This window comes from Copidosoma floridanum, unplaced genomic scaffold (genome assembly GCF_036245765.1).
Source record: "Copidosoma floridanum isolate Cflo_tuat_1 unplaced genomic scaffold, Cflo_Japanese_pri ptg000030l, whole genome shotgun sequence".
In the NCBI taxonomy this organism is placed as follows: domain Eukaryota; kingdom Metazoa; phylum Arthropoda; class Insecta; order Hymenoptera; family Encyrtidae; genus Copidosoma; species Copidosoma floridanum.
This window is the reverse complement of record NW_028321907.1, coordinates 20708994-20736111: the sequence shown is the minus strand read 5'-3', so window position 1 is coordinate 20736111 and position 27118 is coordinate 20708994. Positions and strand designations below refer to the sequence as shown.

At 32.9% G+C, this 27118-nt stretch overlaps 1 protein-coding gene across 3 annotated transcripts in view; it reads right to left on the bottom strand.

The window, feature by feature from the left end:
* Positions 1-27118, bottom strand: part of kek5 (leucine-rich repeat, immunoglobulin-like domain-containing kekkon 5 protein) — an 884967-nt gene that overhangs the window by 581143 nt on the left and 276706 nt on the right. For all 3 annotated transcript variants that reach the window (XM_089596544.1, XM_089596542.1, XM_089596541.1), the window contains one exon: positions 22173-22267. The gene's annotated coding sequence lies outside the window, so the exon portion shown is untranslated. The remainder of the gene's footprint in view (positions 1-22172; positions 22268-27118) is intronic.

The window sequence follows — 27118 nt, the reverse complement described above, 5'->3', positions numbered from 1 at the left end:
CCAAGATATTTTGAAATTGGTCAATGTTAAAGTAACTAAAGTAACTTTAAGTATCTGATATTTTGATTGATTGCGCATACGATTCTGATGATGATCTCAGTAAAGGTGACGATGAAGATGATTGTGTCGATGAAGAGCAGGACGAGAAAGCAACTTTTGCACAACTAATCGTTAAAGTACGGAATTTATGTAAAAAAGTCATGTATTCTGAACCGTTAAGAATTAAATTAAAATTGATGTATACTGCGAATAGTATTAAGTTTATCAAATTAGGTTTGGATGTTAAAACTCGGTAGGACAGTACTTTTGACATGTTAAATAGTATTTCAAAACTAAAATTACCTTTAAAAATGTTATTTGATACGTATACTGAAGTCAAGAGTTACAAAATCACTGAAAATGAATGATGCATTATAGAAAAGTTCCAAAACGTTCTCAAGTATTTTAAAAAAGTAGGAAAGCTTGTATCAGATCAAACATACGAAACTTTTTCAAGCGCTGTAGTGGCATTTAATGTGCTAGTTGATAAAATTGAATTCATTGCACTTGATTTAGATACCAAAGCACAAAGAACTGATGACGATGTAGTTCTTCTTCTAACTATCCAAAGTGGACGTGATAAGCTGTTGAAGCACTATCGTAAGTGGATTGCTAGGCAATTGGATTTATAGCATCTCATTTTAGATCCTCGACATAAAGTTAAAGGATTCAACACTACAGCTTGGGGCAAGGAAATGAAAGATGCTGGTGTTCATAAGTTCGAAAAATTATTTCAAGAGAAATATTTTTCTGCCCCTAATATAGAATGCGCGAGTACGTCAAAATTTGAAGAAAAGATTAACGAGGATTCTATGTGTTTTGACTTGATATATGTAAATGGTCCTGAAAAACTAAATTCTTGGAAAACTGAAGTTAACAACTACTATTAAGCTCCAAGAGCAAGTAGAGATATTGATATTTTGGAATGGTGGAAAAATCACGCCAATATATATCCGAATATTTTTTGTATGGCAAGAGACATTCTTGGTATACTTGCGTCTTCTGCTGAGCGTATATTTTCAGAAAGCTCATTAGCAATGACTAATTTGAGAACTTCTTTAAAAAGTGATAAAATGAAGTCACTAGTTTGTTTAAATTCGTGGGCTAAAAGTTCTTTAAAGTTTGAAATTTGTCAAGTTGATTTATAAAATGGTAAATTTTTTGTCTAATTTTTAGTTATTTCATTTATTTGATTTTAAGGTTCATTGATCTCATCATATGACAGTATTTCAGAATTGATTTAGGAACTAATATTGTCAAAGCATAATGTAACTAAATTATTATTAATAAATAAGAAAAAAATTCTGAAAACGTATTCCTTGTAGGTACTTATTTGTCCCAAAAATTTTATTTATTAATTAAATGTATTCGTTTCAAATAATTTGCTATTCATTACATTCCCTTACTGTACACAAAAATGCACAAGAATTTTGTCAAAACCAAGATTCTTGAGAACTTTATCTTGTTATTGTCTAGAATTTTTGAATCATGTCTTGTCTCGACTATTGTCTTGAAAAACAAGGCAAGATTTCGAACTATAGCGTGTTGAATGCTGACTCACGGAGGTGAAAATTTTTTGTGAACGTATTTTTATAAGGTCTACAGTACAACGTATATATAATCCATCGATAAATATAGAATTCCATCGTTTACTGTATGTATTTATATAATAATACATTTCATAATTTGTTATTATTTATTATTATAAGGTTACACACGAGACTGTATTGGAATACTTTTGTTTACAGTTGTGTTTTCAAAACTCAAAATTCTGATAGCCCGAAGTTTCGCCTCTCAGGTGCCAAACTCTGAGCTGTGGCGTCCCCACTCTCGACGCTCTACAGTCCATCTAGCGCCGAGCTGTAGTATATCCAATTTCGAGGTGAGCGCTGCAAATATTTGACCGCTTGCGTGCTGTTCTTAAGGACGTTCGGTAGTGATTGAATTTTCCAACGAATTTTTCTGAAATTTTGACCAGACGTTTTTATTGTTGTTACAATAAACCAGTCAAAATTTAAAGAGGTTCCTCTGTTTCGTTTTCGAGATATTGAATTTCAAAGTTAAGTCATTTTAACACTGTCGCTTATGGGAGAACTGACTAAATCACAGTTTTAAGCAAATTGGGCCAGTGAATTTGGCCAATTTTTTTATATGTTACAGATAATGTTATTAATTTGATGTATACCAAGTTTTGCGACGATCGTCTGATTCGTTTATAAATAAAAAATTAAATAAAAGCTCGACCGAAACGCAACGGCAACGTCGCAAGTGGCGGGAAATTCAAAATGTTCCAGGATGTTGATCAGTAAATATCTCAATATTATTGTAGATATTTATGCATTCACGCATAAAATACAAGCTTACGTGTGTGCGTGAGTGTATGTACAGAACGCCCACCCCTTCCCATAAAAAACAATAAATGTTAATAACACGCTATTTATTTTTTTTTTTAATTTCAAATTTATTATTTCTTCTTAAGATACAATTTTTTTGCACATTACAAAATCACATGCTCATAGTTTGAATCACTCATCTTAGAAATCATCCTACTTATCTGACATCCCATGCTGTATGAGACTTGTCAAGTCATTTAAAAATTCAAGTATTTTATTTACACTGGTAGCTCTTTTGATTAAAGGGCTTTGCCCATTTATTAGAAACGATCTTAAACCATCGTTACCTTCCATAAATTTATCAACAATAATATTAAAATCTACTTTATTTTGACTTAGATTTTTAATCACTGTTTTGGGAATGATAGACGACATGGGGGAAAAAGTTGGCGAATACATTTTTTCATCAGAAATTCTTTGAATTTTCGCAAGAACATCTTTTACGGAAAACACGTTCGTTGAAATATCATCCCATGAAAGATATGTAGCGGTTAATTACTTACAGCTTTATCACAAAAACATTGATACACGAACGCTGTCGTAACCGACGCAGCACGCAGCAGACGAGCAGACAGTGTAGAGTGTGCAGAGACACCTGATGCGTGTACATGAACACTCACACATTTAAGACCCGTACGACGTTGCCAAATCTTCATTCATCGCTGGTTTCCCCTCACCGCGCAAATGTTTCCCCCCGCTAACACTACCGAACGTCCTTAAGGTGGCTCCTCACTATAAATCCCTCAAGAAGAGTAAGCATACTGCAACACAGCTTTTTATTGGCTGTGAAGGTTCTTGACTAAAAATTGATAGGTACCTATAGTCCCTTCAAAAAAAGTTTAGTCACATCTACACCGTTGACCTATATCGTACAATACAGTAACCCGGGCAGACGTATGTATACAAAAAGTACATAAGTCAGCCCCGCATTAAATTATTTTCGTAGTTCAGCGTCTCATTTATTTTTATTATAATTACGATTCCCCACAACTCCTATTCATTTTACGTACAACTTTCTGACCAATTCAAACTACGCGGGCTACCGCTCTTCGGTACAGCAGACGCCCCACACTTTTCATCTGTTCCGTGACTTGCACAGTTATCTACTATTTTCACAAAATATCCTATAAAACCCTTGGTAATGTCCAAGTACCTGAATGTCGTTGGAAAGATTCTGATTTCTTCTATCTGCTACATAGTTTTCTATTAAGAACTACAGTATCTTTGCTAAGATATTATACAACCTGCGCCACCAATTTGACGACCCTCCATAAGACGCTATGTTACAGAGTCTATTTTCCAGTTAGTTTTTATCAACAATTTTGGTAGTGACGAGGTCTAAAATTTTGGGAAAAGACTCCTTGCACCTTCAAGAATCATCCTTTAAAATATCATTTAATACTCCAGTGTTTTGATTTAGTGAGGAGCCACTTTAATCTTGCCTGTTACAGTTAAGCATTCGAAGCAAGACAAGTCAGAGTTACTCATTCACAAGCTTGAAGGCTTCTGACCTCTAGTAGTCGCAATATTTCTGAGCTTTAAGACGTCAAAAATGCTTTCCATGTAATAACCGTGCAAGGCCATGCCATGGCCAGTCAAATAAGGGCTGGTTGAAGGCTTCTATCAGCTTCTATTTTCCTTCACCGAACATTCCGATAGTTCGATAAAAGAAGGAAACTACTGAGCAGGAGTGTGAAGGGGCGCTCTTGCAGATGAAAGGGAGCTGGTTTTTTAAGGCGGAAAAAACTTTTTCATATAAGTAAGGAACAGTGATTTTCTTTTTATTATTATCATCGTCATTAGGATAATTCAATTGTTTTTCGTTTTAAAAAGTTTAACAAGCGAACGTACATGATCGAGCGCTTAAGGGAGTTCTATCGGTAAACGAATTAACAATGAGAATAGGATGAAAATTTTTTTACAAATGAATAAAGTCATAACGATGACACTGTCAAAATTTAAAGGCACGAGGGTTCCTAGGAGCCGAGTAATTAATATTCATATTTAGATAATTTTAACATGTAGGCTTATGGGCTGTCGCCTTTTTAAGCGCTTCTATCGCATTTGCCTCACTTACTAAGGATGTTCGGTCATTTTTGAGGAGATTTATTCACTCGCTGAAAAAAAGAAATGTTGTACTTTAACATGCTGGAAGTATATATGCATTTTTTCAATATTTTTCTTCAGCCGTGTTTTCAAGAAAAAAATCCTCGAAATTGTATGATTTAACATTGCTCTTAAGGGCAAGAGCGATTATTCAGCCTTTGCTGCACAAATTTCGAGGCTAGAGATTTATTCTTGATAAGGAAAAAGTTCAAATGGATAGCTTAACTTCTAAGGAAGATACTCGTATAAAAAAATGTGCATCTTATCAGGCATTTGGAAGAAATATCTGTACAAACGTAAAGAAAGTCGCGAGCAGGTATTATGCTAAGTGTATGGGAGAGAACCGAGCATCGTCTGTTGTCAGCTGATCTTTTCACATAGAGCGAGACATCTTTACGAAACTACTTCTAGAATGTGTTAAACTAGAAATCATAATCTGAAACTTGGCCCAGTCTTTCTTAAGACTTGAAACTATATAATGCTGTGCAAAAAAAAGTTTATTTTTTGAAAATTCATAACACACTTTTGTTGACAAAAGTTGAGTCTCCTCTTACTTTTTTTAGGGTATTTTTAATCATGCAAATAACATATTTTCAAGTTATGCACAGTTAGTACAACTCACTTTAACACGGTGTCTTATGGGAGCCCTCGCACACCCGCTCACCTCCCGGGAAAAACAACCGAACCTCCTTAACAATGAACTTTAGATGAAAATCTTATCAATGATAAAAAAATATCTAATGGTCGTTTTTAATTTTATTGACCATCTCGAGGGTACTCGTAAGAGAAGAAATTAATTAATGACCGAGGTAAAACTACAAAAGGTTGTGTTGTCACAAGAGAGCGGAAAAATCAGATGACATACCAAACTATAGAGAGCGTCGCATGGAATATAGAAAGGGATTGAACCTCTTTGCAAAACTTGACTTTTTAACATGACAAGTATGGAAAAATATTCCAATAACATATTTTTGAAAAAGGTAGTAAAAAGAAACACTACCTTCTTTACAGAACCTAAAAATTCTTCGAATATACAGAGAGAAAAAGTTTATTAATAAATAGTCAATTTTTTTAACCTTTGGACGTTTACTGCACCCTCAGTAGAAAAAATCTAAAATACTAGCTGTTTAGTATTGTACTTTTAGCTGCACGTAACTGAGTAACGTCAGATGATCTGTTTGAAGGGTAACGCATCTCAACGTCGATGAAGCTTGGCTCGTGCGTCCCTACTAGCCTTGACATACACGACGTGGTCTCCTTGAATTCCAGTGGTTCACGTTAAAATTTTATAAAAAACCACAAAATTTTTCTATATTCTTAGTCGATACATAAAGAAAAAGAGACATAAGAAATGAAAAAAAGTCTCGTTCTACAGCATCAATATACCAACCTTTCGTACCATAGGCCTACCGTGTACACACAGTACTGCACCAAATATTAGACAAGTAAATATGGGCATGTACGTATATGGGTGAAAATTGGGGAGGTAGTGTAGTCGGTATAAGTAATACTGCTCCGAGGAGTACAGGCTCACCGAGTTAATTCAATTACGCGCAATCACCACACGTCCACAGAGAATCTCGTTTCCACGCGAGAGGCGGTAAATTAATTTCCTTCGGTCCCTTCCCTTCCCATTTCTCAGCTCATTTTCTTGGCCTATCTAGTAGAGAGGAGGAATCACTTTCTTGTTTCAAAGGTCGTCGTGTCTAGACAAGTCTGACCCCGACACAGGTGGGAATCGTACGAATCGTTTTCAGTAGGTAAATTAAATAAGAAAAATTCTGACAGGTTCGACAAACTCGAACCTTGAACCCTAGGTACGAAATATCCTTTTTTATAGTTTCCAAGCTTTGTGAATTGTTTTGAAATTAAAATTAAAAATCTTTCAAAATGTAGTATCACGATCACTAAACGCGTTTACATGTATTTGTGTTAACTTTTCTGGTACTCGGTAGGTAATTGATTTTCTCTTATTCATAATTTTTAGACATGTATACAACTAATGCACTCACATGCCGTAACTGTCAAACCCTTATTTTACCTTGCCTCTTCTGAATTAACTCTAAGTTTTTTTGGTTTTCACGTTTCTTATCTATTTTATCTGTACCTACAACTCCGTCCACTGGTTTTGCTGATGTAAACTCATTTAGCCTATAGGTTCTATTTCCAACAATACTTATTCATGAGGACCCTTTTGCATCCAATTTTTGAGCATGTCATTTTTTATGGGTTATCTTTGTCTAGTGAATTGCATTTTTTTTTTAATTTCTATTTTCTAATAAGTTATACTGTATACAATAAATCCTCCTCTTAAAAGGATCTTATTCTTTATTACCGTTACGTTGCCTGTATATTGCCTCTTATTTTATGTTTTTCATTGCTTCTACCATTTTTTTATCAAATTGAAGATTCTTTTTGAAAAACCTTCTACTTTGTCTCTTATAGTTTTTTTTACTTAACTGCTTTCCTTTAATTGACAAATTTCTATGAATAAATTGTTCGAGTTTCATAGCGTCCTCCTTTAAAAATTTTTTCACTCGTGAATAAGGTGATTTTTTGGGTTATTTTCCCTGGTATTTAATACCATCCCATTTAAGATAAAGTTATACAATAGAATGTTGAATCTAAGTTTTAAATATACACGCAACTATAAAAAAGTATATGTGAGCGTATGTAACAGGTGTGTAAGCACGAGGTTAGAGATTTTATAACTATAAGAAATGGTTTGAAAATAATTGGAAGATTCAATGAAAGCGGAGAGCCTGGTACTGGCCAGCCTGACAGCAACCAGTGAAAAATGATTCGTAAATTTATTACCAGCGTTAGAAAAATCCCACATTTAGCATTGACTAGTATGTATAAACTCAACTTTTTTATATTGTACTCTTAAAAACGACATCCTGAAAATTCTGAATTTTAAAGAATTAAATGCTGAATTTTCATTATAATTAAAAGTTTATCTTCCATGTGTATATGTGTTTAATTACCTAAAAAACCTAATATTTTTTATAAAATAAGCAAATCATCTTTATTCTTATTTGAACCATATTGAAATCAAATAAATGAGATAATAACAGTCCTATTAATACAAATAATTTTGAGAACAAATATTGACTCTTACATAAAATTCCTATACTTATAAAATGATTTATCCGCATTATCTTTTAAAGGTAGAACAGATATAGTTAAAATTTCATACCTTATCGATGAGGTCCATTTGATTTTCCAGGTTTATAACATTATTGACTAAATGACTAGTTATTTGATAGGAAAAAAGGAGTTGACGCTCATTCTTGACATTCCTAAGAATAATTATAGCCCAAATTCAGCAAGATTGATGGAAAATTGGATGAGAAATCCGATGTGAAACGAATGGCGCATGATCTGATTTTTTGTCTTTTGTTTTTAAATCATAAATTATGTTACTAAGATTAAGCTTTAAGCATTCATAAGAAAATCAAGAATGTGCGACAACCTTTCTATCGTTAATAAATTGTATTAAAAACCAGTGGACAGTAGGTGCTTGGATACCCAAGTAAGAAGTTATACTTCTATAGAACTATATGGCAGATAATATAATTATTAATATAAATATATATTCCATAAAACGATATTGAATACAAAGGTGGTGCAATTATCAATGGAAAAACTATACCTACGTTAGTTGGATGTGGTTTCAATAAGTACTCTAATATTTAATCACTAAAACATTATGAGAAATATATTATGGCACAATTCAATATAAACAATATCCCTTTAGGAAGTTCATCACACATAGGTTTCTTTGACAGATATTATTCAAGCATCAAAAGTATACTAAGAATACCATAAGAAATACCGAAAAAAAATTTCAGATTATTTAACTGTACCCTCTTTTGCATGTTTAATTTTAAAAATTTGCAATTTAACATGTAACACTATAAAAAAATCACTTAAATTTACATTTATAATATCTGTATAAACCTCCTAGTTTTTGATTGTATGAAAGATTACTTTTAGATAAACCTGTTTCATTTTCAAATGGATCTATATACATATATATTTTTTTTTGTTTAATAACACAAGAAAGAAGGGGTCAAGTATACGTAAAAGCGTGTGTGTAAGCTGATCCATACTGGAAAATTAATTTCCAGCGTTGTTGCATATGTTTGTGCTTTTCCCACGTTTCTAAATTTTGTTCTCAATCATGAAGGAAATTTTGTGAAAGAAGAAAACGCATTAAAAATCAATTATTGTATTTATACAGTACCGAAAATTTTTTTTTTTTTTTTATGAAAATTATGAAAAAATATGAAAAATTGTACAAACAATTTTACTTATTTTAAAAGAAACAAATTGATGATAAATGAATAAATGTTTATTAATATATATGAAAGCTGCTCTGCTAATATATACTGATTTCCAAATTTTTGAAAAAAAAATGGGTACCAAAATATACATTTCATTAAATAAATTATTTATTTATTTAATGTATAATTAAACGAAAAGTAAATAAAAATTTATATTAGAAATATGATACAAAGTGTAAGATAAAGTGAAGTAATCAGTATTCTACTGTCTGGCCTACTCATAGCCAAAGTGTACAAGGCGCTTGTCCAGTATTCCAAGAGGACGAGGGTTAAATTCTCTTTAAATTCTTTTTTTTTTTTTTTTTTTTTTTTTTTTAAATTGGTTAGAAGAAAAAATAAGAAAAATTCAAAATGTGTGGTCTCGTAGAGTGGGATAGTGTTGCGTGGTGTGGTGCTATGACGTTGTGTGGTGTAGTACTGGGGACCGGAAGTACGTCAAGAGGGGCGGGGCGAAGGGGGAGAATCAAAGCAAAATTTACTTTCATTACACCTTTTCTCAAAGTCACCAATCTGAAATCATTGATTTACTCCGTAGGGCAGAGGACGCCTATAGAAGTATAACTTCAAAAGTTTATTATAAGTGTAACACCACTTTCTGGGGGTACACTCATTATACCTTGATTCGCAAACCACGAAGTTTCAATTCTTGAAGTAATTTATCGTATTAAAAAATTATACTAGAAGTTAGATAAACTACTATCATATTAATAACTATTGAACAATGCTAAAATCGTATTTTATGTTTATTTGTCATCAATAAATTTAAGACTTCAAACTTCGCGGTTTGCGAATCCAGGTACGGTAAGTGTACCTCTAATTAGTTTACATTAAATGTACTAGTTTTCTACCTTACCAATCTTCAGATAATTAATTTCACTCACAGTTATTATGATTAGAACTATTCAAAATTACCGTTAGTACAATCAACTACAGTTTAAGGAAGAAAGACAAAAAATCAGGATATACGTTGTTCGCTGTTGGTTCGACATCTTATTTTATATCTTTCTCATCTAGTTTTCAACTAATCTCTCAGGATCTTGATTCCAATTATTCTAAGGAATATAAGGAATTTGTGCCAACTTCTTGTTTTCTTATAAAATAGTGAATAATTAAAAAAATAATGTGATAAGGCTAAAACATCAAATTGACCATATCGATAAAGTAGGAAACTTTAATTTTTTTCAAACTGCTTTTCATGCGAGAATTCTTTACAATTCGTTTTTAAACAAGGACTGTGACGAGATTAATTGATTTTGGCTTGTTTAAAATGATTTTTTAGTAGCGCAAGTTTCCACCCACTGCAGTTAGGTATGAGGAAGCGACTGCATAGAAAATAAATTATTATTGGTGAGTCGCCCAATAGTGCAGCTCGAAAGACCAAGCCATAACGCACTGTTATCGTTGCAAATTGAGCAGTCACTGATATGTACTACTACCACAGCATCTGGGACTTTTGTAATGCAAGACATTGAGTATGTTCCCAAATAAAATCTTTTATCATTAAGCAAGCATGTTAATGTTCACTTTATGTTGAATAATTGTCAATCACCACAAGTCAACGTCACAAGACATTCAGCTTTTATGATTAAGCAGTCATAGCAACTAAGGGTTTTCATAAACACTCACTACAAGACAATTTAATGAAACCTAAGAACGATTATTTTCTAGTAATAAAATTATGGTTGTGCATACCAAAAACTTTTAAACGCATCAAGCTATATATACCAGTAAGTAGCCGATACTTAACGTAAGGGTTATTGGCGCGAAAATTAATCAAAAATAACAGTACTACAACATCATAATAGGTGGGTCCTTCGCAAGTATTTGGCTGGTATTCAATGGGCACTTAGTTTGTGTTTAGTAGGTACTTGGTTGGCACTTGGCGTGAACTTGGCTGATCTTACTTGGTGGATACTTGACAGGAACTAAGCATGCACTATATAGGTACTTGTGCTGGTCAAGCATCCGCCTTAAGGACTTATTAAGTACCCGCCAAATACCAGCAAAGTGTCTATTTAGTACCTGCACGCCAAGCACTTATCAAGTACCCACCAGGTTCTCGTCAAGTATCCACCGAATACATGTCAAGTACCCACCCATTATGCTTCAAGTACCCGCCAAGAACCTACTAATAAACAGCAAAGTAGATACTTACTATGTGATGGTTTAGTCCTATGTTGTTTCTGTTCAATTGTCGCCCAAATTACAATCAAACAAATTTTTGACATAATACCGATTATTCATACCCTTACGCTGCCGTACCATTAGGCTACATACCATTACCGTAATAAGCTCGTTGATGTATAGTTGATTGTTCTCACCAAACCACAGTTTGTGGCAGTCCACGCTACTCAAAAATCGTTCCAAACGGGTTGACATAGAGCAATCGTGTAACGGGCTTCAATTGTGAGCAGTTTGTAAAAAAATTTCCTACAGCTGATTTTGATTCGAAATATGCTGCTCTACACGCCTATTAGCACTGTTGATGAACTTTTGAACAATCATGTACAGTACAAGTATTTATTTCTGGAATAACAGTATAATTCAAACAGGTGATTTTTGTCAAACTTTATCAATTAAAAAAAATTCTCAAAAAGTATTATTAAAGCAAAATGTATTACATGATTCTTTCTTTGGAAATCTTTGGCTAGTGGACCTCAGGGCCAGATTATCCAGAACTCCATTAAAGTTTTTTCTTTGGATTTTTATCTGTTAATTGAAATTTTAAGAGGAATAAAGTCAAAATACTAGGGAATAAAAAAGTAATAAAAATTTTTGTAAACAACATATTAAATAAAATAAAACGAACGATAAAAATAGACTGTAACGTTTTCACGTAAGTTTTAAACAGAAAACGTTTTTTTTCTTTTTTTTTACATATCAAAGAAGTTTTCACACTAAATTCTTTTTAAGAATTTGGCTTATATTTTTTGTGAAATATTAATGGACTAACTTATTAAAAGTATCATCTTACATAATGAAAACATTTTAGTTTTGTTACCAAAAACAATTATTTGATTTCTCTTTCAGGCTTTTAACTTTCCAACGTAAGAATTTGTGATCAAGGAATAACAGTACATAAAAAAACCTACATTGAACTATGTACTTGATCGAAAAAAAAAATCCTTTCAGTCCTTGAGTGAAACATGATATTATTTAATTTTTGCAAATTAATTGATAATAACAACAGTATGGTGTGATCATAATTTGAATGGATTTCAAATAAATGATTTCTAATTTATCATTTTATTATAGAGCACAGTAAGCGGGAAAACCCTGCTATTGAGTGTGACCCCTTATGAATGATCAAGCTATCATCAGAGTAGAGTAATGCGTAGCTACTTTGTTCGTACATGGTTTTATCGTTCTTCGTAACCATCAATTATTCTTAAAGTAGAAGCTCACAAGAACACTACTGCTCAGGTATAAAACATTTGTCAACGAAAGAGACACCTGTGTATGGTTCTGCAAATCCTGCAATAAATTCAACAATAATGTGTGAGCATTAGCGTGCAAACTGAAGCGTGGGCAGGGAACTGCAAGTATCCGAAGATTTATTTGAAAACCGCACGAGCGTGTTGTACAACATCAAGATACCAAGAAGAAGTAGTGGTCACTTCGTCTACTGAAAGTCAGTCCGATACTACTGTACGTAGAAAGTGACATAACCAAGAATAACATCCTCCCTTTTTCTTAACAAAAGCAGCGAAAACCTACTTGTGCGCTAACAGTGGGCATGGGCAGTTGTAACGTTAGCAATTAAAAAAAAAAAAAAAAAAAGCAGCAATAAGAAAGAATAACACATTTTGTAATTAACATTTTTTTTTGCTGTTTTTACTAAATTTCTAATGATGTTTTTGATTTCCATGCACCAAAGATCCTTCTTCAATAACAGAATATTCGGAGACAACACTATTCCAGCCAATATCGATGTAAGTATTGGAATACGGCAGAACAAAAATTCAGATTTGTTCTTTTGTCGACGAGTGAAAAAAAAATCAATATTGACAAGTGTCATTAATATTTCAACCGAATACAGTAAAGTATATGTGCAGGAAGCACACCAACCGGAATTACGCCTGTAAATTCACAGCGATTTTTCGATGGTAAGGAATTCATTGGTCTTGAAATTTTATTTTCCAAAAATTTTATTACAACATTCAAAAATATTATGTTACAATACCTAAAAAATCATAAAATTTTCCATCAAAATGTATTTTGTATAAAAATAATTTTATAATCATTAAAAATTATTGGCACAAAGCTTTCTTCTAATTATTTTTTAGTTATTATTTTCCAAGGCTATGTCGATTTAATATGTACTGAACTAATATAGTATAATATCCAAACTATATTGTTTCGTTTGACTCCATAAAATACATAGATTTATTGTAACATTATTCAATTATTTTTTTTGTTTGACAACCATATTAAAAAAAAAAAATTAATCGAGATGAAATCGTTGTGGACAGGCTGCTATATTCAAAAGCATCTATAAACACAGATAAGCGTTTAGACATATCCTAACACAAATCGTTTTATTTCCATGCAAATAAATTTTTTTATGAAAAATATTAGTATCCCATAGAAGTAAGGACAAATAATATCTTAGAACGAGTAGGAGCTAAAAAAAATAGTGTATCCAAAAATGCATATTAAAGAAAATTGATACAATGGAAAAAGAAGTTCTAAAAAACTTATTCATATTAAAAGAATTTTTATTTTTGTACTTTTAACATTACCTATAAAAACTCATCCTCACCAAAAAAAAAAACTTCATACTTTTAGACTTTTGGAAGACTTGAATAATCTTAATTCCAACGGAACATAATCAAACGCAATAAAAAAAAAAAAATAATAATGATTGAAGAGAATTTTTACTTCAAAATATCTACGTATTCAGGTATTCCTCTTATTCTCAATCATCTCCTTCTGAAACTTTAAATAGCCTTTCTTCTCCTACATTGTTCGCAAAATAATGAGAAAGACGCCCTGAGTCTCCATAAAAGTTTTTTAGCCCACCCCCAACGGCCACAAAATTTTACGTCCCGTGCTGCACGCTCCTGGTGCGTATACATATATACGTGCACTGGGTTAACCACGAAACTCTACATTGGAAAAGATAGAGGGGAAAGTAAGAAAAGAAGAAGAACTGTTGGTGGACTGAGTTTTGTTGTAAGCCGTCGGCCTTACTTTCGTATTCGACCGAAATCTTCGCTAAGCTCGAAGCGGGGCCTGCAGCTCCTTTGCCCAGTCTCTACTCCACCTTTCTCTATACGTGCATATATATTCTTTCTCCAAGCAGTGAGTGAAATGAAGTCAGAAATCAGCAATTCAAGTAGAAGCGAATGGCAGGTATGACAGAACAGCGGCTCTTTCGAATCTAGAAGATATGTAATTTGGTCGAAACCACTACCATCGAGTCCCAGTTGTGACTGTGTTTACTTTGCTTCGAATGAGCTCGCCTTAATTCGTACTAATTTGCTTTGCCTGACACAAGAAGAGAGCGGCTTTGCTTAGATCAAAGTAAACTTTGGTCCCTGCTTAGTTAATAATTTTGAAGTTAAAAATTTACTTTCGAGCTGATTCAAGAATAATTTTCATTTCTTTAATAGTAGACTGCAAACTTTCATGAAAAAAATAAGGCAATAAAACAACGGTATGGCAAGTAGTGCTTGATTTTCCATATGAACTAATCAATTTTTTTTTTTAAACAAAGTGCAGAGCGACCGTAGAAGTTAATAATATAAATTAATTATTTATATGAATGTTTTAACGTATGAGTAATACACAATTGAGTAACTGTGAACAAATTAAAATAAATAGTAACCTTACTTTTACAAAATACTAGCGGCCCCTCCGTCTCGGCTTCGCCGTCTTCAAGTCGTTCCCCGGATAACCAAGCATTCATCGGTAGTCAGGAAAGTGGGCCTGGAGAATACCTTCTCTTTAGATATGCCATTGGGACGACCAGTAAGGAGGCCGGGCTGCCCGTACTCTTCAGGGCTGTCTTCCTTGGCTCGCATTCGAGATAGAAATTTTCTGACGGCACCAGGTCGGATGGTTGAACGGCCACAAAGCTCTGAAGTGCTGGGGCAGGGGCTCTATCACGACTTTCGATATCTCGCAAAAGTCAGTATTTTTTTCGATGATTCTTATACTGCGCGTGCGCACAGCCATAATTTTATGTAAATTATCGAATAAAATACTGACTTTCGCGAGATATCGAAAGTCGTGATAGAGCCCCAGGTTGTGCTCTAGCTAGAAACGTTTCCTAGTATTCCACCGGAGACGTTGACGTTCCGAATGCCTGTTTTTTCATGGCATTCGTTTATTTTGGGGATCCAGGGTAAAAACTGATTTATTTCGCTTGCCTATGAAAGAAGAGTGTCATCGGTAGCCAGGATGCCCAGATGCACGATGGACTCTTCTGTTCTTGTTGTAGTGCCGATGATCGACTGCGATGATCAATTACTCAATGGAACATATTATAACCACTCTTCACTATCTTTGGTTGCGGGTGGCTTCAATTTTACCTCGACGCCACCTATCGGATCCTACTGAACTAAAGCGCAAAACTAGCTTATTTTAGAAAAACTTTAAGCTTATTTATCGCTATTGTTATCAACTTTTTCAAGAAAAAAAACTATGCGAAAACCATCTTGGAATCATGAAGAATCAGTATGCAAAATTTCAGCAAAATCGGTTCAGTAGTTTTCGTGCTTAACGATTACAACGGTTTTAGTAACTTTGCTTTATATATTAGTAAGATAAGTAAAAATATTTACTGATCAAGTTCAAAGTAATAATCATGTTTTTTATTCAATCTTAAAGAGACATGGACATAGCATTTTCTCATTACACACATACGCTAACACACACCCTCAAAAATTTTTTTGTATCAAAATATTTATTTTTCAGAAAAAATTTTTTAACATTGTATGGTTTCCTAATGTGAAATGATGAAAACACTTATAACTATACAAAAAATATTTTAAACAAATTTATAAGTTGCAAACATCGAAATAAAAAAATAAGTCAGCGAGAAACCAAACTTTTTGTTATAATGCTAAATAAAAAAATTACATCAAAAAATGAGCTTTATTGGATAAAAACCAGTCATCGGAATCCTAAAAGATAACTTATCACACAAAGACAGAGTTCGAAGTCTTCGCTAAAGTAGTTTACAATAAAGTACACAAACATATTTTTTGTATGTTTTCTCAAAAACTACGTGATTTTTCGCCTATGGTAACGCTTCTTCGATGAGAAAACCAAACATAATGCTTTTCAGTAAATTTTTTTCAATGATTTTTTTTAACGTTATGGCAGTTTTAGATGTATCCACCCCACTACGTCACACCCACACATACATTAACAAAACACTTCCTTTCATGAGAAATTTTACAATGTTTTAGAGTATCTGAAATTAAGTATTGAGTATGTTAGAATTATGATAAATTATACTAAAGAGGTTGCTTTTCCAAAAAAATCAATAATTTAAAAAATGTGAAATTAAAACCCTCACACAAATTTTTTCATTTCTGTTCAAACACGTTTTATGGTAAGATATTTTATATTATTACAGATTTTTCTACATAAAATACCTCCAAACGGTGATGAAAGATTTCAAATAAACTAAAAAAAAAATTAATTTGGAAAATCGTTAAAATAAAAAAAAATGAAGCTGAAACTTCGTAATATAATGATAGTGAAAATTTTTATAAAATAACAATAATAAGACACAGTTGAACACAAATTAGTTCAAGAAATCTTGAAATTTCTTTTAAATAATCATCTTTATTGATTTTCTCGTTTTTTCCAAATTGTTTATAATAATGATATTTTTGAATATTTTGGTAACATAATTCTACAAAGATATTTTTGCTTGGTCTTAAAAGCTATCTTGATAGTTTGCTTAACATTTTTTTTTTAACAAAATAAACGAGTGAATAATGAGTTACTCTAGAGAATTATATATTTGTGTTTAAGCCCTTTCCTTCTTTATTCTCTTCACAAAGTAAAAAAATCCTTGTTAAAAAAAAAATGTGAGCAGCCAGGGAACAGTATTAGGATCAATACAATTGGCCCAAAAGTAAAAAAAACGAGATTCCAACGTCATGGTAAATTTGAAACTATCGAACAGGTTAGCCAAGCTTGAAAAAAAAGTAAAGGATGTATACAGTAAGAGAATATTTGGAATAGGGAAGGGGCTATAACGTTTCACTTGCCTCTGTATTTATTTTGGCGTTTGCCGTACTAACTTATCTACTGTCACACACCAGTGTGGACAAAGTTGAAAACAGAGGGCCAGAGTTTAGTGAAGGAGGTCATCGGCAGATCTGTTATTAGGTGATCGAGTGTCGTTTGGCGACGAGCACGTGCACACGCGTACGGTTTGTTACACGTAAACGCGACACACGAAGTTAATGGGAATCTGGAAGCATGGCAGGTTAGCCCGACAAGTGAAAAAAAAAACAGAGTGAAGTGCACAGTACATATGCAGGCACTGGAGGATGTGTTCATACGTCCGTGTGATAGTAAGCGTACGTGCTACACGAGCACGTGCATGCTGGGCTCGACGAATTGCTCTGGATTATTGTTCAGAATTAGGATTGCACGTGATGCTACCATGCTGCGGGCTAGCCGAGACAGCAAACCAGAGAGCCTGAAACTAATAGCAAGAATGGTATTGGATGCGTGTTAAAAGCCAAGGCTGATCGATGGCTGTGCTCGTTTTACTGTATTTATTTTGTTTTGTTTTTTCGCCTTCCTACTTTTCTTTATCCTCTTCATTTAGTTTATGCAATGAGGCCTCAATCATTCATTATGAATACCATAAGTTATAAAAATCCAAATTCAACGTTCTGTATATTGCAAGCGAGATTACAAGTATTAATACAAGTAAAATCTACCGTGTGCAAGAGTGAGTCAACAATATTGTTTAAACTACTGCCTTCAATCAAATTAAAAGACTAGTAATACTAATAAACTAAAGTAATTACATGCCAAAATTTAATTATCTTTAATGTGTTTTTTCACAAAAAATATTTACATTATCTATAAGAAATTTGCATTTCAAAAAAGTGTACATAGCACTAAATAACACGAAACAAACGTATTCAAATATAAAATAGGTGTTAAAATGTAAATCGCACAAAACCAGCATGCTTTGCTTGATACGAAACGGCACTTTTTGTGTTTAAATTTAACCTGATTTCAAACAGAAAAAAGAATATTCAACAATAAAGATATTTTCATAAATGTATACATCTAAAAAGTATGTGAAGTGAGTATGCCAAATTATCTTTGATAAAATTAAAAAAAAAAAAAAAAAAAAAAAAACACATTAAAATTGTATTTAAGGTAGCTTGGGGGATTTTTATTGGATTGATTAAAACCTCTGAAATTCTGGATTTATGTAAATAAAGTATGCCAAATTCATTTGCGACAAGGAAATACTGGATTAAACGACTTAATTTTTTCGCAAATCACTACCAAAAATTCACCGATTTAACACCTACTCTTATGGATAGTGGTCACAAAATCGACTATATCTTCGTAAATCTTTGATTAACCTAAAAAATTTCAAATAGTTCTTGTGTATTTTTTTACAAAGAATCTATTAATATCTTTAAAATATAGGGTCAATGACTTAACTTAAGAGAAAATGTGAAGAAAAGTATGAAATAATAATCTGGCTTGTCTCGCAACATCACCTAATTTTCACGATTATAATTTCACGATACTTTTCTGGCAATTTATTGATCTTGTACTTTGGTTTTGTCGGAATAACTATGTTCATTGAAAAATTTACTGTCAAAAAGCATTGATTTTTTAGGGACCCTTACAGCACCCTACCCTAGGTACGGTACCAACCGCCCAAGCCACCCTAATACATTTATTAGTATGTTAGAACCCCCGTAAAATTCCCCTCTTAGCAAAAATACAAAGTCAGGTAAGTTTGATAAGAAATTGAAACGTTTCCAAAAATGTCTGAAACCTATCTAGAATTTTTCGCTAATGTGCTATCTTGACTCTCTGAACGGTGAAAATCATTTTTAAAAATTCTGAATACTCGTTTTATAACATCTAAATTTTTTACATTAAAATGTTATCGTTATCAAAATGTTAAACAAAATAGTCGTCTCTTTTTAAAATACAAATTTTTTAAATCATTTTTAAAAGACTGAAAAAAATTGTTTACATTGTGTAATTTTTTCACTTTACATTTACTGGCAGAACTTAAACATAAACTTTATTTGGATATCATGTTAAAGAATAAGAATGATCTTTAACTTAAATCCTATAGCTACAATTAAAATTTTTGCTGTGGAGATCAATAGATTGGTCGTACCTTATACAAGATCAACTTGTATTTCTATACCTTATTGTCATATAAACAGTGCAAAAAGCATGCAGTTTTTGTGTAAGTGCAAGTATCGTCACCCGAAAAGAAATGCGAGAATAATAATTATATTAAAAGGTCAAAAGAACTATCCCACTCAAAGACGTTTTAGATTGAGTTTTGACATTCAGAATATGCAGATTTGATGTATAGAAGGTTTGTTCAAGCACAAAAAAATCGTTTTTGGCACAGAGGACGCAGTGTAACCCAGGGTTGGGCACTTTCTATCCAATATTCAGGTACCAGAAGTGGAACTTCACACATTGACTACAATAAAATGTTTGTTGATACTTACACGGTCATGAGGAGGCTTTTTACAATTAACATGCTGACTAGAGGATTTATTCAAAAACAATTTCTAGTACCACAACATGCGGTAAAAATGTAGAATCTGATACTTTTTTTCAGGTGAAGATTTTTTAAACAAATAATCCGAATATAAGAGAGACATATTTAGCCCAAAATTACAGAAGATGAATTGATTCATCAAAAAAAGAAGTTTATGAAAAAATATGCAGTTATAATCGACCTGTACCAGCGGACATTTTTGGTAGACTAATGAACTTCCATTAATTCCAATTAATGTAACATTATCATAAATTTTTTTGTTTGTTTATTGCGCAACATAAGTTTCACCCTTCTAAGTTAATAATGACTTGATCAAACTGTTCAATATGTAATATTGGTGGTTACCTTATTTTTCCATAAATTTTTCGTAAGCAGAACAAAGAAATGATTAATAATCCTAACACCAAAAACCGTATGAGATTTACCAATGAATAATGGGAATGTAAATAAATTAAGTATTTAAAAGAAATTATGAAACATAATTTGTAATTATATTGACTTAATACTTTAATCAAAAATTTTGCCGTCCAAACAATAGCGGTTATAGTCACATTGGCTTTGTCCCCTCGTGAAGCACAGAGAATCAAACTTTGTCATTCAAAAGCGAGGGGGGAGCTTTTATCATCCTCTCTGCATGCTCATTCCCTACCTAAGACGTTAGAATCGTCCCGATGACAAATTTTCTCCCCTTATACAGCCTTTATACCGTCGTTTTTCTTCTGCCTCGTTTATTCCGCGAGCTTACAAGAAAAAGAGGAGAGAAAAGAACCCTAGCCTGGAAGCCAAAGCGCGCCAGCGAGGCGCCAGCTGTTGTGACTGTGAAATACCCGCCTAAAAACTTTACGATCTAAAGTTTTGCACAGTTTTGCTTGGTGTTACTATTATGCTGTGGTGGGCGAGAGCGAAAAGACCACAACGACGACGACAAAGACGGTGCCCATCCGCTACGAAAACTTTGAGCAACAATCATTTCATTAGTGTTACTTGGTTTCGCGAGGCTCATCATAAATACTGTACCATTTTTTAATTCACTCTCGTATATTTTAAAGTAAATGGGGCTATAATGGCTTCGATTCTCAGCGATTCATAATCCTAATATATTTTCTGAAACCATAGATATTTTACAATGCGTTAGCCTTTCACAGTGAATAACGTGTCGTTAGGTCTTGACGAGATGTTAAATGTTTTTTTTTTCGATCATTTGATTTAAGGAAATCATTCATATCTCAATTCATGAGTTTCTAAATTAATGTTAACCTTATTATTCAATTAGTTATAGGAGGTAGAGGAACTTACTTTGTAGATGTTTAATCGTGTGGGTGTACATACTGTTCAAACGCAATGTACTGTATCATCAGTAGTTGTTAAGGAGGTTTGGTCGTTTTTTAGTAGATTTATTCACTCGCTGGAAAAAATAAATGTTGTACTTCAACATACTGGAAGTACATATGCATTTTTTCAATATTTTCAATATTTTTATCAGCCGTGTTTTCAAGAAAAAAATTCTCGAAATTGTATGATTTAACATTGCTCTTAAGGGCAAGAGCGATTATTCAGCCTTTGCTGCACAAATTTCGAGGCTAGAGATTTATTCTTGATAAGGAAAAAGTTCAAATGGATAGCTTAACTTCTAAGGAAGATACTCGTATAAAAAAATGTGCATCTTATCAGGCATTTGGAAGAAATATCTGTACAAACGTAAAGAAAGTCGCGAGCAGGTATTATGCTAAGTGTATGGGAGAGAACCGAGCATCGTCTGTTGTCAGCTGCTCTTTTCACATAGAGCGAAACATCTTTACGAAACTGCTTCTAGAATGTGTTAAACTAGAAATCATAATCTGAAACTTGGCCCAGTCTTTCTTAAGACTTGAAACTATAATGCTATGCAAAAAAAGCTTATTTTTTGAAAATTCATAACACACTTTTGTTGACGAAAGTTGAGTCTCCTCTTACTTTTTTTAGGTTATTTTTTATCGTGCAAATAACATGTTTTTAAGTTTTTTTACTCGAACTATCGGACACAAGCTGCGTTAAAGTATGTACCGTAATTTGTTCATAACATTTAATGGTTTAACTTTTGAACACTGACGAGTTGAACACAATTAAATTAACCGTAATGCGATCGGCGGACGTTTTCATGTACGGTTAGTACAACTCACTTTAACAAGGTGTCTTATGGGAGCCCTCGCACAACCGCTCACCTCCTAGGAAAAACGACCGAACCTCTTTAAAATTTGATTTTAGACACTAATTAGTCAGCTTACTTTCTCGTAACTTAATTCTATTTTTTTTTTGTAATTTAGGAGAAAAATGCCCTTGTTTCATTTTTCGTGATAAAATTAAAAGTACCACTCATAGAACAGCATTTCTACGTTTTTGACGCAATGTTCTAGCAGCAGTTTGAAAAAATACATTTTTTTTTTTTTGTATTACTTTTTGTATAGACAAAAATCAAGTTATCGTTATTTTTTAAAATGAAATGGTACTAACTACTTATACGTATCATAAACTTATTTGGATCCAACTTACATTCAAAACTGCACAGTGCAATAGCTATGCGATGTCTACCGAATCTACTACTGATTTTTGGAAATATATTTTAAAGGTCCTTGTGATCTTCTTATCTGAAACCAAAAACCAAAAAAAAAGTTAGTTTTGTATTTATTACATTTAAATATTTTTAGAGTAAAAAGTTCCAAAAACTTTTCTAAATTACCTTGTTACAAATTTTTATTTATCAATATTTTTAAGAAACTTAACCATATAAGTCGCTTCGAATTATTTTTGAAATTTTTGAAATTTTTACTTAATGGAACCCCATGTGTCGTAACTATCAGATTCAGGCCTCACCGGATGATAACTAAGTAAATAAATCATTAAAATGTTAATGAGGTTGATAAACATATTCACAGCATGCATGTTTTTTTTTTTTTTTTTTTTTTTTTTTTTTTTTTTTTTTTTGTAATTTAAGTATATTTTTCCTTATCAAAATGATTCTGAAAGTCTTCTATTATTTTTTAAGTCAAAAAATGTAATTAATTTTAAGTATATCAGATGATTTGTATAATGGTACACGATTGTGAATAACTGAATTATTTAAACATAACATAGAAGGTGAAAGAATAGTTAGAAAAATTGAAAAGAAAAGAAAACATTGCTTGGATAGAGGTTTTTGATTAAATACTTTTAAACCAAAATTTTTATTCAATTTATTAAATTTTCTGTTCTAAAGATATTAAAATAATTATTTTATGACTATTTAGATAATACATAGATGGGTACGGTGGAGGTTAGAAAAATAAAATTTATTGACTTATTTTAGTAATTAAAAGGAGACTGATCGAAAAATAATTCTTTGTTGTTTATTAGGGCTTTACAAGATGACTTGTAAAAGTAAATCACATTTCTGCGGTTTCTATTGCTTTATAGCTATTATAAACTAAGGTAGATGTTTATATGATGTCATTTACAATAAAAAAAAATCAACGCCTGAACTTCACACTAACGAGTGAAAATTTTTATTGTCTTATAAAACTCACTTTATGGTAATAAAAATTAGAGATTAATTATCATGTACCTTCATGTTATTATTAGTATACATATGGTCGATCTATTTACTTCTTTAGCAGTCTTAAAACAGCTTAATTCTAAAAATAAATTTTTTTTAATTTGATAAGAATTTTTTTTGTTGATAACAAAATTTTTTTGATGAACTATGTAAAAGTGTTTCCTGAAAGAAGATGTAGGGTTAGGGATCGTATTTTATAGTTAATTTTTAAACAAAACCTCATCTAGACAGAGAAAATACAGTAAAGGGTAAGACAAATTGTGTGGGGGGGCAGAGGGGGGCTTGACTCATTTTAATTAGGGTTAAGATAATGGAGAAATGAGACAAATATTCCAGTTGGATATAAGGATGGATGACCGAGTAGTCTAAGGGGAACTTTGCAAGGGGCCCGCACGAAAAACTGACACCTTTGGGGAAATAGGATGGAAATTACGAAAAAAGAACAAGAAAGGGTAGAGATTTAGGGACATAGGATACGTTAAAACCCTGCAATAGGTGTACGTTGGAAATATTAGTACAATATGCATGTCATGTCATGTAGATGACAAAGTAAAAAGCCTGCAATTTCATGCGTATTTTAGCATCATTTTGCAGCTTCTACAAAATGAACGCACAAAAATCCAGCTTTTGCGTGTTACACGACCACAGTAGCATTAGCTCGTCAATTCGGAGCGTAACAGAAGTTTCGTGCCACAAAAACTTGCAAAAACATTTTAAAGGAAAGGGAAATTTCTCTATGTGTGTATATATATATAATTGCTAGAGAAGTTCTGGAGAGAACGTGAGAGAGAGTAAAAAAAGGAACATCTAGTCTGCCCACATCGAGGTATCGAGGTATTACAGAAATATGTGGTCCACGGAAGGATGATCCTCTCAAAAATTTTACAGACATGACTAAAGAGAAAGAAAGAGAGAGGGGAGGGGGCTTAGTTGTATCAGGGTATGGGCATAAAAAATTTGAACATGGTAGCCTTGAAGGTTTTTCAGGTAAACTACGTAAAACGCGAAAGTTAGCTCCACGAAACAGAAGCTTTGTAAAACAATATTTATGTTTGCGTGTCTCCCTCAAATAGGTGCAAATCAATAGAATAATTATTAAGTCTTCCGTCATGTGTCATTAAAGTTTCAAGAGAGCAAGTTTTTTGGGACACACTATTAGGATCCAACTTACCAAGTATCAAAGTATTATGGTGAACATGAAAAAAAAAAAAAAAAAAAAAAAACGAAAGCAAAGTCTTTTCTGAGATACTTTGAATAAGCTAGAAAACTATTTAAATATTTAAAAACTTTAAGTTCTTAAAAGTAAGCTGTAATGAAATTTATGGAGCATTCCAAAAATGAGTGTTATCAAAAGTCATGCATATATTCGTAGAGCTTGTTTGTAACTTCTCCATAAAATCAAACAAAAAAATCGCAAACTTTGGTCATCAGTGACTTCTGGCTCAGACATTTTTCATAACTGAGCAAGTATCTGTAAGCGAAAGTTTTTTCATGAATTGTCCTGTACCTATGTGTACACTTCCTTTTGTCGATAAAACTTTTTTCTGAGGATACCTTTGTGCCTTAAGTTTTCCACGTATATCTCCCTCATGTTAATATTTATGTATACAAGAAATAGTAGAGCGATTCAAAATGCACCATCGATACAGTATTGTATGATTTTTATAATATTAGTTAGCGTGTATGAAATAGGCTTGAAAAACAAGCGATAATGGCAGTAAAATTGTAAGTGCAGCTACATCCACTAAACTATAGGCTGAAAGTTTTAATAGCGTAAGCGTTAGTCAGATGATTTGTGGTGACAAAAAAAATATTTCTTAAACTTGCTTAGAAATTACGAGGGAGTAAAGAAATCTTTTAGTTTCAAGTTGAAATGTGCTGACAATCTACTTTTGGAAATACAGCGAAAATCAGCTGACGGTTCTTCTGTATCTAAAAAATTAATATTAATAAGGAATTTTAGCTACGAGTTTATTACCTGAAAATAAGTTTTATCTCAAATAAATTTAGAGATATTTGAGCTTCAGGGTTTTTCTTTCCTCAAAGAAATTTTCCTCGTATCCACTTTACTTATTTCCTTTGCTTCCTGAATCCATACTGCCAATGCTGTAATGCTCATTTTGTATACATTACATCAACTTTGATCTATGAAATTCCTTCCTTACAGGAGAAGTTAAGATACCTGTATTTTCTTGGAAACACTTTTAGCAACGTAATAAGATAACCTCGCAAATCTGAAAGAATTTTACGAAGTAGAGTAAAAAGGTGCCAACTTATCCATTCTTTCCTATATTTTTTAAAATCTTTTGGTTCTTACATCTTGTTATTTTAATGATAGATAATGAACAGTAACAGAAGGCGTAATAATAAAAAATTTAATTCCTTATCTTGTGAGTTATGCATTACTGAGAAACTTAAAGGATCATCTTCTTTATTTTTGTGTCAAACGCATTTAACTAACAATCACTCCAAAAATATGTAAATAATTTCTTGATTTTTTAAAAAGTTCTTATCGATTTGTGAGATAATGATCATAAAGCATATGATGATTGCATGGCTCGAGCTAACAATGGACGTAGGAACAGCAGTGAAATTAAATAGTACGGATAACCTTTTTTGGAGACCATGCTTACATATATTTCAAAATTTTCTATCGAAAGAGTCCTGAAATTGAATTATTTTGGAATGTTCCCACGAAAAAAAAAATAAAAAACCAAAAAAATTTTCTACTTTCCAAATTAAAGAAAGTTATGAATGTACAACAAATGATCGGTCTGTTATCTTACTAATATATAAAGCAAAGTCGCTAAAACCGTTGTAATCGCTAACAGCAAAAACTACTGAACCGATTTTGTTGAAATTTTGCACACTGATTCATGATACTTCCTAGATGGTTTTAGTATAGTTTTTATCTTAAAAAATTTAATAACAATAGCAATAAATGAGCTTAAAGTTTTGCTAAAATACGCCAGCTTTTCACTTTAGTTCAGTAAAATCCGCAAGGTGGTGTCGACATAAAATCGAGGCTACCTGCAACAGAATTAAATAAGTGTGGTTATAATAAGCCGGAGCGTCATCGATAACTGATGCATTCGTGCTTCGGCAGTTCAACGAGTTGCATGGAGAATGTTGTTGATAGTTTTGAAGCTGGATATCCTGGTTACGAATGACACTCTTCCGAAAGGGGAAGGGACCTAGGTTTCCATTCGCCCTGAATCTCGACGAGTGCGATAAAAAAAAAAATTCATTTCAACCGATGACGTCTCTGGCATAATACCAGGAGACATATCTAGCCAGAGCACAATCTGCACCAACTCTTCAGAGTTGTGTGGCAGTCCTACCATCCCGCCTGGTGCAGTCAGAGAATTTTTGGCTACGAATATAAGCCAGAAAAAATAGCTCTGAGGGGCACGGGCAGCCACAACGGCTACCTTCTTAGTCGTCGCGTCCCCAACGCGCTTACCCACATGTTCCCGTCTAACGATGAGCGGTTGGTTATCCGGGGAACGACCCGAGACGAGATATTCTTTGGTCAGCGGTGTACCTCCCTCCATTACAGTCTCCATACATCAAAACTCCCAGGGTAAGAATCAAGCAACCCGTAGCCAGCTCTTCATTATCAGGAATAATAATAAAGAATAGCCTGGAAGTTTCACCACTGGCGCTTTTTAGGGCCATTATAAGTATTTACGTTCCCTACTTAACCATCAATTTCATCGGTTCTTTTAAGGATCCACCTAAGTGTAAACTACCTTGCCAACAAGTACATTTTTACTACCATTTCCGGAAGCGATTCGTCGACTAAAAGACTATATTAACTAAAGACAGGCACTATTAAACCAAGTCAGCCATTCACTAGCAGACGTCACCTGCGGAGTTGTTCTTCGCAAGGCTGGAAAACCCGGTG